General features: G+C 40.8%; 1 long non-coding RNA gene across 1 annotated transcript in view; it reads left to right on the forward strand.

Annotated features, from left to right (window-relative positions):
- Positions 1-12,056, forward strand: part of LOC132343793 (uncharacterized) — a 41,941-nt gene that overhangs the window by 19,514 nt on the left and 10,371 nt on the right. Inside the window, exon 3 of the long non-coding RNA XR_009492757.1 lies at positions 1,406-1,646. This is a non-coding gene — a long non-coding RNA (uncharacterized lncRNA). The remainder of the gene's footprint in view (positions 1-1,405; positions 1,647-12,056) is intronic.

Here is a 12,056-nt window from a genome sequence, read left to right on the forward strand (position 1 = left end):
TGTTTCAAAAATAATCCATACATTCTTAAACATGTAATTTCCTCTTAAATATATAAATATGCATTCTTTACCTATTTTTAGAAATAAAGCTCATTCCTTCATATATGGATACACTGACTGAACTGCACTTCAATTTTCTTATATAAACTAAACCCAGAGGATAATTAGTCATCTGTAATTTTTAACTTCAGTTTCTTTTCTTAAAAAATGATAATTTAAAGGAATTGGAAAGCATTCTGATGACAATGTTTTTCTATATTTATTATTTTTCCAATCCTTTAGCATGTTGTATTAAATGAGATTATGTTTCAACATTCATTAAAATTTGTAAGCATACACAAAAACTGAGAGAATGTTATAATGAATATTCATGTACCTATTATTTGGCTCAATAATTACCACTATGTTGCCAATACTGATATACATTTTTTTCTGAAACATTTTAAAGCAATCCTAGTCATTTGTTTTGCTACCCAAACTTCTAGAGCATCTCAAACCAATAAAGATATTTGCTTTACATAACCATTGTGCCTTTATCACAAACAACAAAATTAACTATAATGCCTTATTATCTAACATTCACTCCACATTCAACTTCACACAACTGGAAAGTTTGTTCCTTTTTTTAGCAACTCACTTGAAGAAAGATTAAATTTGGCTTTTCTGAAAACTAGAACTTTCTTTTCACACTCATATTAGTGCACTGTTGTTCTAGCCAAACGGTGACATCGTTGACAGAAAGAGACAGACACAGTTCCAACATGTAAGAAGGTTACATTGGTAAAGGATGTGACGACTTAACTGTTTTGGAAACCATTACCCAAATCAGTAGCGGCATTAACGGTGGTGGTGGTTTAGTCGCTCAGTCGTGTCCAACTCTTGCGACCCCACTGATTGTAGCCTGCCGGGCTCCTCTGTCCATGGGATTCTCTAGGCAAGAACACTGGAGTGGTTTGCCATTTCCTTCTCCAGGGGATCTTCCCGACCCAGGGATCAAACCCGGGTCTCCGGCACTGCAGGCAGATGCTTTACCAGCTGAGCTATGAGGGAAGCCCAATAGTGTTAATGATAACACTTAAAAATTGGAAACAACCCAGTGCCTATCGTGGTTAAATTTTCTTAATTTATCTATTTTAATTGGAGGATAATTACAATTTTGTGATGGGTTTTGCCATACATCAACATGAATTAGCAGTAAGTATACATGTGTCCCCCCCATCCTGAACCCGCCTCCCACCACCCTCCCCACCCTATCTACCATGGTTAATTTTATGTGTCAACGTTACCGGATCAGAGTGCCCACATATCTGGCTTGATATTGTTTCTGGGTGTGTTTATGAGGATGTTCGTGGACGAAATTAGCATTTAAATCAGTAGACTGAGTATACACGTTTGCCTTCCCCAGTGAAGGTGGATCTCATCCAGTTTGTTGAGAGACTAAATAGAACAAAAAGGTGAACAAAGGAAGAACCTGTTTGGCTCTACTAGAGCTGGGACACTGTTTTTCTGCACTCAAACCGGGGTTGACCCCATTGGCTGCCTTGATTCTGAGACCTTTGGACTTGGACTGGGACCACACCACTGGCTTTCTTGGACCTTCATCTTGCAGCTGACAGGCCATGGAGCTTCTCAGACTCCATACTCACGTGAGTCAATCACTCATAGGAAACCTAATTCTATGTATCTGTATAAAATAAAACAGGCTCTATTTCTCCAAAAAATCTGACTAATACAGTGCCCAACAAAAAGGAGCTGACCAAATAAACCATGATGCAATGCTGTAGACAACAGGGAGCCACAGGAGGATTTGGGGCAGGGGAGTGGTACAGCGAATTGAATGGAGGGAGGAAGAGGTATTGCAACATTTTAAGGCGAAAAACTGATTTCCTATCCCCAATTACTTTTCTCCAAGTGAAGTCAGTTCCCCTAGCTAAAACTAACCTTGAACTCTCTCTAGCCCCTCACTCACTCCTCCCAAGGGTGAATTTGACCTCAGAAAGACACCCAAATCCTTCCTTCCCTCATCTTGAGAAAAAAGCTATGCGTGGCAGACATGTGATCTCAGTTTCAGCCCATGGTGAGTTTTATAGTGAAATCTCTGTCCCCTGTAGGAGGAGAGGCAAGCATAAGGTAAAGTCCTCAATGACTGGTAGATTACCTAGGAACAGACCAAAGGAAAGAGGGTGTCTGAGTCTTTTCAACAAATGGTGATGAGACAACTGGATGGTCACATGCAAAACACTGAGCCTGGACCCCTACCTCATATCACTTACAGAAATCAACTCAAAATATATCATAGACCAACATGCAAGAGCTAAAACTATAAAAATCTTTGAAGAAGACATAGGAGTAAACTTTCATGACCTTGGATTAGGCAACAATTTTAGTCTTGAGAATGCAAGGTGACAGGTGCTTTTAACCATGATAATGGAAAAGTGGAAATTCTCTTTATTATTTTAGCTGCAAGAAAGAATACTTACCAAATTAATAATTCTTATCTAGGTGTTCTTCATATGAAAAGATCTATGACTTTCCACTTGTGACCATGTGACCAAAAACATGTGACACTGTTGTGCTTGTTTATGTCTTTGGCTCCTTGCTGAAACATTCACAGAATTTCATTTTCTCATTTCTAGATGGGAAATATGATGTCAGCATAATCACTGACTTGCATCAGCTGTCATCAATCTTTGGAGAAATGGACTTATCTGTACCAGATCACATGACTTTCTTTGCCTAGAATCCTAACATTGTCGCCTTTATGACCAGCAAGGCTGTATAGAGAACATTGCTTGAGTCAAACTCAAGACCCATTCCGCCATAGTATTCATTACTTTTCAATCATATATATGCTTCCTAGGTGGTGTAGTGGTAAAGAATATGCCTGCCAATGCAGGAGACACAAGAGACACGGTTCAATCCCTGAGGGGAGAAGATCCCCTGGAGTAGGAAATGGCAATCCACTCCAGTCTTCTTGCCTGGAAAACTCCATGGACAGAGAAGCCTGGTAAGCTATTATCCAGAGGTTGCAAGGAGTCGGACACAACTGAGCACAGAAGCTTTAATCATATGTATCTTCAGGTCTCATTCCTTTTAGCACCTACCTGTCAATTTAATGGGCATGTGTATATGTATAATGATATGTATAATTATATAATCACTTAAATTTTCTTCTGTCTGGGATTATTCTCTAGCTATTCCTCTGTCATCGTATTCTCTTGTTCTCTGTCAAAGTGTAAACCACTTGAGTCTCAGGATCATCCTTCACCAATTTTGTTTTTCCCATGATGCCTAGTCCAGCTCTAAGCCCACACTGTATCAGTGTTTCACAAAACGTGGAAGGAATTCCCTGCTTCAAGATCACCAAGGGTATTTTTAAAGCATAGATTCAGTTGTAGAGATGGATAGTGGTGATGGTTGCACTATAATATGAATGTACGTCATTGAGGTGTACACTTAGAAATGATTAAAATGGTCAATTTTGTTACGCATATTCCATCACAGATTAAAAAATTCAAATGCTTAAAAAGCATATTTTTAGGCCCAAAAGATCAGTGGATAAGAACCTGAGGGAATGATGCCTGAGAATTTACATTTTCCTAGTTCTTCTCCAGGTGTTTCTTATGCAACTTGGTTTGAAAAATCATCACACTAGATAGCAGATAAATGCCAATGGTTTTCTTGTGTAATTGATTAATGGGGACATTAATCTATATTCAGACTATAGACAGTGCTGACTTACAAGGTCCGATGGCTCAGGAGGCTTAATAAAAGCCCAGGAGAAAAAAGTCTATATCTACTATCTAGAAATATTAACTCTTTATCAGCCCTTTCTCTAAAAATAAAATCATTTCTAAAAACAGCTTCCTGTACAATATTCTGTACTTCATAAAGAGTTTATGAGGAATCATGGAAGAAGTATAAACCCTATAAAATAAAAATGTGACATAAATTATCAGCTTCACCACCACAAGTACCTGACAACCCCTGCATGTGTGGGGCCAAGTTCACCAACCTTGAAACATTCAAAGGAAATGTTCTCAGTAGGAACAAAGCCATTCTAAAACTCGCTCATCACTCAAATTGCTATCATGAGTGCCACATGAGCAGCGGTTTGTTGAATTGAATGATCATAAGCAGAGGTTTGCTGAATCGAATGATTCAAGGTTTTCTGAATATGCCTGATAGAGATTGACTACCGTATCAAACCCAGCATCTATTTTAAGTGATTGAAAACCCTTAAGCACTGCTGAGACCGCATTACTCTTCATCAAGCATACACTCAGGCAAGATTCCATATGCTTAACCTTCTACTAGGCTCAACCACTTCTAACTGCTAAGGAGACCAACCTATCTGTCAATGTGTGGCTGTAAGAAATGGCCTCAGACTATACTTGAAGGTGGCTGGTAGTCCAGGGTTCCTCATCCGCAGTTTTCAAAGGCAAGGTGGGAAAATATTGGGAAACCTCTGGGACAGGTTACCACTAAGAGTGGGGCTGCAGATAAGAGTGAAAAAATATTGTTCTGGAAAGCAAAATGATGAGGTGATTCAAAACATGGAACTGTACAAAGTTACTTGATGTGGGTGATAAAGCCAGCGTAGGAGGTGAAGACAAATTGCAGAGACTGTAAGTGGAAAGAACTGGATGAATAGAGATATGATCATCGACACAAGGAAGCAAACGAATGGTAACAACTTGGGTATAAAAATAACAAGGTTATTGAGAAACAGAAAATAGAACCATGGTTGCCAGGGGTTAGGGGGAGAGAGGAAGGAGGGGGTGTCCAATGGATATAGAGTTTCAAATCTGCAGGATGAAGAAATTCATTCCAGAGGTTTGTGGCACAACAGAGGGCATGTAATTAACACTACTGTCCTGCACACGTGAAGATGGATAAGATGGTAAATTTTACGCTGTGTGTTTCTCACCACAATAATGAAAGCAATAATAAGCCTGTATAGATGGACTTAGGGACAAGATATCATCTTCCTCGTACGACAGTTCAGTGTTCAACAGATTGATCTCAGCTTCATAAGCTAGCCTGAAAAAAAGAAAAAATAGGCAATCTTATATCACTGTAATCTGACAGGGGTAAACACTTAGAGAAATTCATCCTCATCATCCACAGATATATTGAGCATCTACAGACGCCTGACCACTGATTTAGGGATACAAGATATGTGATATTTGATTAAAAAATTGATCTGACACTCAAAATATGATTTTTAAAAAATCATAGTTTACTATTCATCTGGCTAAAATTATAACCCATCCCTGGCAAGTGGTTCAACTTGGCCCGAAATGTGACACCACTTGAAACTAATTAACTCTCAGCCACCTCATTCCCACTTGAAACAGATGTCTTGATTGAAAAAATATTCCTGGCTATGTTTCAAGTATGTTCAAGCACTAAACCAAAAATATTTATGAGATAAGAATATAGTAATAACCCATGCTTCTATGCTAGTTATAGCCTGCTGCTGCTGCTGCCACTGGTTGCTAAATTTAAACCCTTTGCTTTAAAGCCTCAGTTTGTCAATAAGATACCAGAAAAAAATGAAAGTAATGAGAGTAGGAGATAAAATTTATTGACCACTTACTAGGCTTCACTATAATTCTTCAATGAAATTGTTTGAGAGATTTGTCCTGTTTTACAGGAGGAAATTGAGGTTTAGGAAGATTACGTAACTTAGTCAAGTCATACAGCCTAGAGGCAATAGATCCTAAACTGAAACCTAAACTAAGCTAAGCTAAGCTAAGCTAAGTCACTTCAGTTGTGTCTGACTCTGAGCAACCCCATAGACGGCAGCCCACCAGGCTCCCCTGCCCCTGGGATTCTCCAGGCAAGAACACTGGAGTGGGTTGCCATTTCCTTCTCCAATGCAGGAAAGTGAAAAGTGAAAGTGAAGTCGCTCAGTCGTGTCTGACTCCTAGCGACCCCATGGACTGCAGCCTACCAGGCTCCTCCGTCCATGGGATTTTCCAGGCAAGAGTACTGGAGTGGGGTGCCACTGCCTTCTCCGAACTGAAACCTGTATCTGGCTAAATTCAAAACCTATCCTCTTCCCATTTCTCAAGCTGCTTACAGAGAAGTCAAATAGAGAGAAATTTAAGAACTGCAGAGTCATTCTCCAACGTGTTGACAACATTAATCCCTTGTCATTTAACTCTGTGATCACCAAACACTCTCGATCATGCGTCCCCTTCGATTAAAAAAGGGCACACCTCCTGTATAGTGATGGTTATCTATTGTTCTTCCAAACTACTCTAAAACTTGGTGCTTTAAAACAACCACCGTATTATTATGACTCATGACTTTGTTAGTCCTGTATTAAGACAGCTCAGTGGGTGATTCTTCTGCTTCTTTGACGAGAGTCTCTCAGTGGTATTCAACTAATGGCTCAGCCAGGCTGGTTTGAGGATCCAAGACCACTTTGCTCACAAGCCTAGTGTCTTAGAGGAGACACCAGAAAAGTTAGGTTCAAATGGGGCTCTCTCTTTCTTCATGAGATCTCAGTGCCTTTCCACATAGTCTCCCCAGAAGGGAATTCCCACTTCTTACATGGTGACTCAGGACTTATGAGAAGTTCTCTGGGAGATGAAGTAGAAGCTGCCAGTCTCTTAAGGACTGGACACAGAAATGAATATCGTATCCCTTTCATCATATTCTGTTAGTCAAAGCAGTCACAGGAACAGCACAGATTCAAGAGAAAGTCATACAGATTCCTACTTTTCAGTGGAAGGATTATCAGAAAACTTGAAGCCAACTTTAACCCGCTGTGTGTGTGCTCGGTCATGTCCAACTCTTTGCGCCCTGTGGACGGTTCCCCTCCAGGCACCTCTGTCCGTGGAATTTACCAGGCAAGAATACTGAAGTGGGTTGCCATTTTCTTCTCCAGGGGATCTTCCTGACCCTGGGGTCGAACTCACATCTCTTGAGTCTCTTGCATTGGCAAGCAGATTCTTTACCACTGAGCCACCTGCTGAACTATTATAATACAGAATGAACGTCGGAAAACACACAAAACGGAAAGTGTTAAGAAATAAATACATAAATAAATAGGCTAATAATTCCCTCCCATGGTCTTTGAATCAGCTTGTACAACTTCTAAGGAGAACATACTTCCATTTTAGATCCTCTTACTCTACCTTCCAATATATTCATTTATTAATTCACAAAGTGCATATGAAGAGAGCAACTTCTGTGCAATAGACACTGTATTAGGAACTGACGAACAAACATGGCCCTCACTCTTTAGGAATTCACGACACAACGGGGAAAACAGACAATACAAATAATTATAATTCGAGTTAGAAGTGCCATCATAGAAAAGAGTGTTACAGGCCACAGGAGCATGAGGAACATTTTGAACTTGACCTGGGGACTCAAGGAAGCAGGCATCTTTCTGGATCCTGCTCGTTTGCCATTGTCTTTATGAATGGGCTGCAAAACCCCAAAGACTGGTCAAAGTCCCTGAAGACACAACAATATATATATATATTCCTTTTATTGTCCTAAATACTCAGTTTGAATTTCAAGTGATGGAACTAACTGATTAGATTTTCTTGTGCCTAAGGTGTAAAACTCTACCTCTAACCACAGTCGGCTTATTCATCAAAAGGGTAGGTGGGTAAGAAAGAGAACAGAGGAAACCAGCCCAAACTTATCAGCACCACTGGACATAAAATAGTGATCATAATACCTGCACAGAACAGAACAGGATACAAAAGCTCTCATGTTCCTTATCGCATTAAATAACAAAGTATTAACAACAGTTTTTAGACTAAGAAGAGCAGGGTTTTATATATCCTCCCAAATGGTAAGTCACAGAATGTTCCTTAACACATCATTCACATTGCCTTATTCGATCCGGCTATTTTTTGAAATGTAGAGTCGCAAGCAAAACGTCTCCAAGAATCAGGGACAGAGGTGGGGTGGAAATCATTCCCTTCCTTTTCATGAATATGGGCCCCCTGTTGTAAGTAACCATCTTTACTTTCTGAGTCTGTGGAATCAGGGACAGAGGTGGGGTGGAAATCATTCCCTTCCTTTTCATGAATACGGGCCCCCTGTTGTAAGTAACCATCTTTACTCTCTGAGTCTGTGGATAACAAAACCTGACAAAGTGGAGTTTGACCGCAGCCTGGGGTCCACCAGGCAGACTATGATTAGCATCATCAGCCAGCAGTTAGCTGAGAAATTACAACGTTCTGGGTACAGTGTCGCTATAGACACTAAAATTCTTGAGACAGGTAGGTGGCAGAGAGGATTATCAAGCATGGTCCCTGGTGATCTTTTAGAACAGCTTAGATAAAGGATCTGTCCAGAGTGAATTAGGTGGAGCCCTGCCTCCAAGCCCAAGTGAAACACATGCTGTTTCAGAACATCGTCCTGCCCTTTCATTCTTTCTATAACGTTTATGAAAAATGAGATAAGTTGTTGACTTATAGGTGGAGAGACTTTAGAGATTATTATTCCAACCGTCTTGTTTTAAGCTAAAGAGGTTGAGACCCAAGCAGTGAATTGACTTCCCAAAGATATATGGCCCAATCTCACCAAATGTCCTACTTTTCACTAGTTGTTCACATCAAACTGGGTACATGACTTTGAAATTATGCTAAAAAACCTGGACTCTAATGAGAATGCTTATACCAGAGCAGAGGATTAACACATGTACTGGTTATACCAGGTTTCACAGGGCCCTCCTATCACACCATGGAATATGCCTCCTCAGGAAGCCTTTGTTCAGGGTTTTTAGAACCAAGCATCATTTTAAATCCTGCAAACATAGTGAATAACAGAATCTAAATGCACATGCAGCATACTACAGTGCTTCCTGCCCAATTATATCCTAATAAATGTCTTTACATGCTCATTTTTATTCATGGATTTCATGACTGAGGAGGGATCATTATACAGACACCAAAAGTCTGTGCACACACACATACACTCACACAGCTGGAAACCATTTAAAAAAGCTTTTAGCCCATTAAGTTTACTCCAGAAATATGAGTTAGGAAATTTATAAGTAGGAACTACTAAGCTATAAATTTCTACCGATGGCTATAAAATTTACCTACAAGTCTATCTCTAAAGCAGTGTGAAGGAAAAAAGGAAGAGTGAATTACATCAAAAAAAAAAAAAAAATTACTTACTGGTTGTTTTCTGGGGTTTTTTTTCACCATTCAACCAACTGTGTTTATTTCTATTTTGTATAGTTTGTATTTCAGATACTATTTAAGGTCAGTAAAACACCAACATATCCACTGAATATTATTTATAAAGAGGCAGAGAACTTCTAGGTTTTTTAAGGTACAATATAGGGTCACAGCAGAAAGATCCCCTGGAGAAGGGCATGGCAACCCACTTCAGTATTCCTACCTGGAGAATCCCCTGGACAGAGGAGCCTGGTGGGCTACAGTCCATGGGGTCATAAAGAGTCAGACACAACTGAAGTGACTCAGCATGCACGCACGCATGTATTTTTAGCTTATTTTTTATGCTTTTAGAACATTCTTGACTGGTTTGCTGGCTTTGTAGTTAGTGTTAGCCAATGTGATTCTTACCATTGTCTCCCTTGCTTCTTGCCTTAGCTCCTCATTTAAACAACTAAGCTATTCCGTGCTCACTGCCTCTGGGAAGTAATTTAAAAGCAGAAAATGTAGAGGGAAAAGGAGTCTCATTAGGTTTTGAGCTTCAAAAGTCTATGGCTTAAGAGAACAACAATAACAACAACAACAACAATTCAGGCAGGAGGGAAACATTTAGTAGAAAATATGAATGAAAGTGAAGTATACTAACGCATGTATATGGAATTTAGAAAGATGGTAACGATAACCCTGTATGCGAGACAGCAAAAGAGACACAGATGTATAGAACAGTCTTTTGGACTCTGTGGGAGAGGGCAAGGGTGGGATGGTTTGGGAGAATGACATTGAAACATGTATATTATCATATGTGAAACTAATCGCCAGTCAAGGTTGATGCATGATACAGGATGCTCAGGGCTGGTGACTGGATGACCCAGAGGGATGGGATGGGGAGGGAGGTGTGAGACCCATGGCAGATTCATGTCAATGTATGGCAAAACCAATACAATATTATAAAGTAATTAGTCTCCAAAAAAATAAATAAAGTGAAAAAAAACAGAAAGTGAATGTTAGTCACATAGTCATGTGTCTGACTCTTTGTGACCCCATGGACTATATAGCTTGCCAGGCTCCTCTGTCCATGGAATTCCCCAGGCAAGAGGACTGGAGTGGGTTGCCATTTCCTTCTCCAGGGGATCTTCCTGACTCAGGGATGGAACCCAGGTCTCCTGCATTGCAGGCAGATTCTTTACCATTTGACCCAGCAGGGAAGCCCCCAAAAATATGAATAAATCTCCCCAATCACTCTCAACTCCCTATCACCACCAATCCTCACACAATTGCCAGACTGAAAGCAGGTGGAAGAGGCAGGTGGCACCCAATAAGATGAGACTGGAAAGCTGGTTCACAGTCAGTATCCACAGGGCCCCGGTGGAACAAGTCCCATCCACCTCCAGCTCTCCATCCCCAATCCTCACCCTTGTTCTTCACATTATCCTTCCAGAGGACATCCAGCCAGAACTTCCCTATACCTGCAGCCAATAGGACACTTGTCTGCATTCTAAGATTTTGTTTGACGCCTATCTGACTTAACCTGTGTGGACCACTCCTTGCAATAACCAAGTACACTTGTAATTTTCAGAAGTGAGAAGAGCCCAGGAAACCTAAAGGAAATGTAGAAGAGAAAGTTTTCCTTCTACCTGAATATGGGATAAGCCAGCTCTAGACAGTTTCCAGCAATAGTCAGCTCTAGTTTAATTAAAGGGACAATACTTAGAAATTAAAAGTAAACTAAATTGTTGAGGGTAAGACCTGAATAGTCTCTAAGTTTCGTATTGATTCTAAATTTCAGTGACTCTATGAAGTAGTCCCATAAAGTTTTGCCTTTACAAAGGAAAATGTTTATTAAAGAAAGCTTTAAGTCTATTTTCAAGTAAATAATTTGAAGCTTAGTTGAGCTATCAAGTCATCAATAACCAGAATTCATCAATGATATTAATAATAAGTCATCAATGACAGCAGGAATTGAAACACCTAACTCCTGAGTCTAGAACCTGTGATTAGCATCAATCACAGTTTCAACACGAAACAGTCTATCCAACTGCCCAAAATTAAGGGACTGTAGCAGAGAGGGAGGAGAAGGCAATGGCAACCCACTCCAGTGTTCTTGCCTGGAGAATCCCAGGGACAGGGAAGCCTGGTGGGCTGCCATCTCTGGGGTCACACAGAGTCGGACACGACTGAAGCAATTTAGCAGCAGCAGCAGAGAGGGATGAAGATAGCCCAGGCCATTCAGTGGTGGGAGGGGTCAGGACGGGGAGGCAAGATGAGTGAGGAATGCTCTGACTCCAAAATACGGTTTCACCTCTCTAGTCCTCCTTCTGTATTTTCTTCCCACTTATGTGGCACCTAGGTCTCCTTTAGTATGTAAGACAATAAGCTGAATATCTCCTCCTTCCTCTTTTAGAAACCATTCTCAGACAGGTTCTGTCGGTAAAAATATTCTTCATTTACAAGAGTACAAGCTCTGACTTAATTCCTCCCACTGTTGCCGAGAATGAAGCATGCGGGCCTGCCTCCTCTTCTGGTCTCTCAGCACCACGTGGAGTCAGCTGCAGGTGACGCATAGAGCCTCCCCGCCATGGAACGCCAGAGCCATTTTGGTAACCAAACCACTAAGGTGAAGCTCTGCGAGATGTTACGGACTCTTTAATGCTTTTTCCCTGTCGTTGGCAGTGCCCAGTGACGTTCCGTTCAGTGACCCATCTCCACAGCACCCCCATCCCACTGACCTGTGGCTCCAGCCTCCCACTCCCATCCTCCCCTCCTCTGTTTTCACTGTGTCCTTTTAAACTCCTATTCCATCACCAACAGATTCATTTATGCCCTTAGTCTCTTTGAAAGACACACAACATGCCCTTTGCTTTAATTAAATCCTGACATTTCCCCCAATTTCCACCTCCC

This window comes from Bos taurus, chromosome 24 (assembly GCF_002263795.3).
Source record: "Bos taurus isolate L1 Dominette 01449 registration number 42190680 breed Hereford chromosome 24, ARS-UCD2.0, whole genome shotgun sequence".
In the NCBI taxonomy this organism is placed as follows: domain Eukaryota; kingdom Metazoa; phylum Chordata; class Mammalia; order Artiodactyla; family Bovidae; genus Bos; species Bos taurus.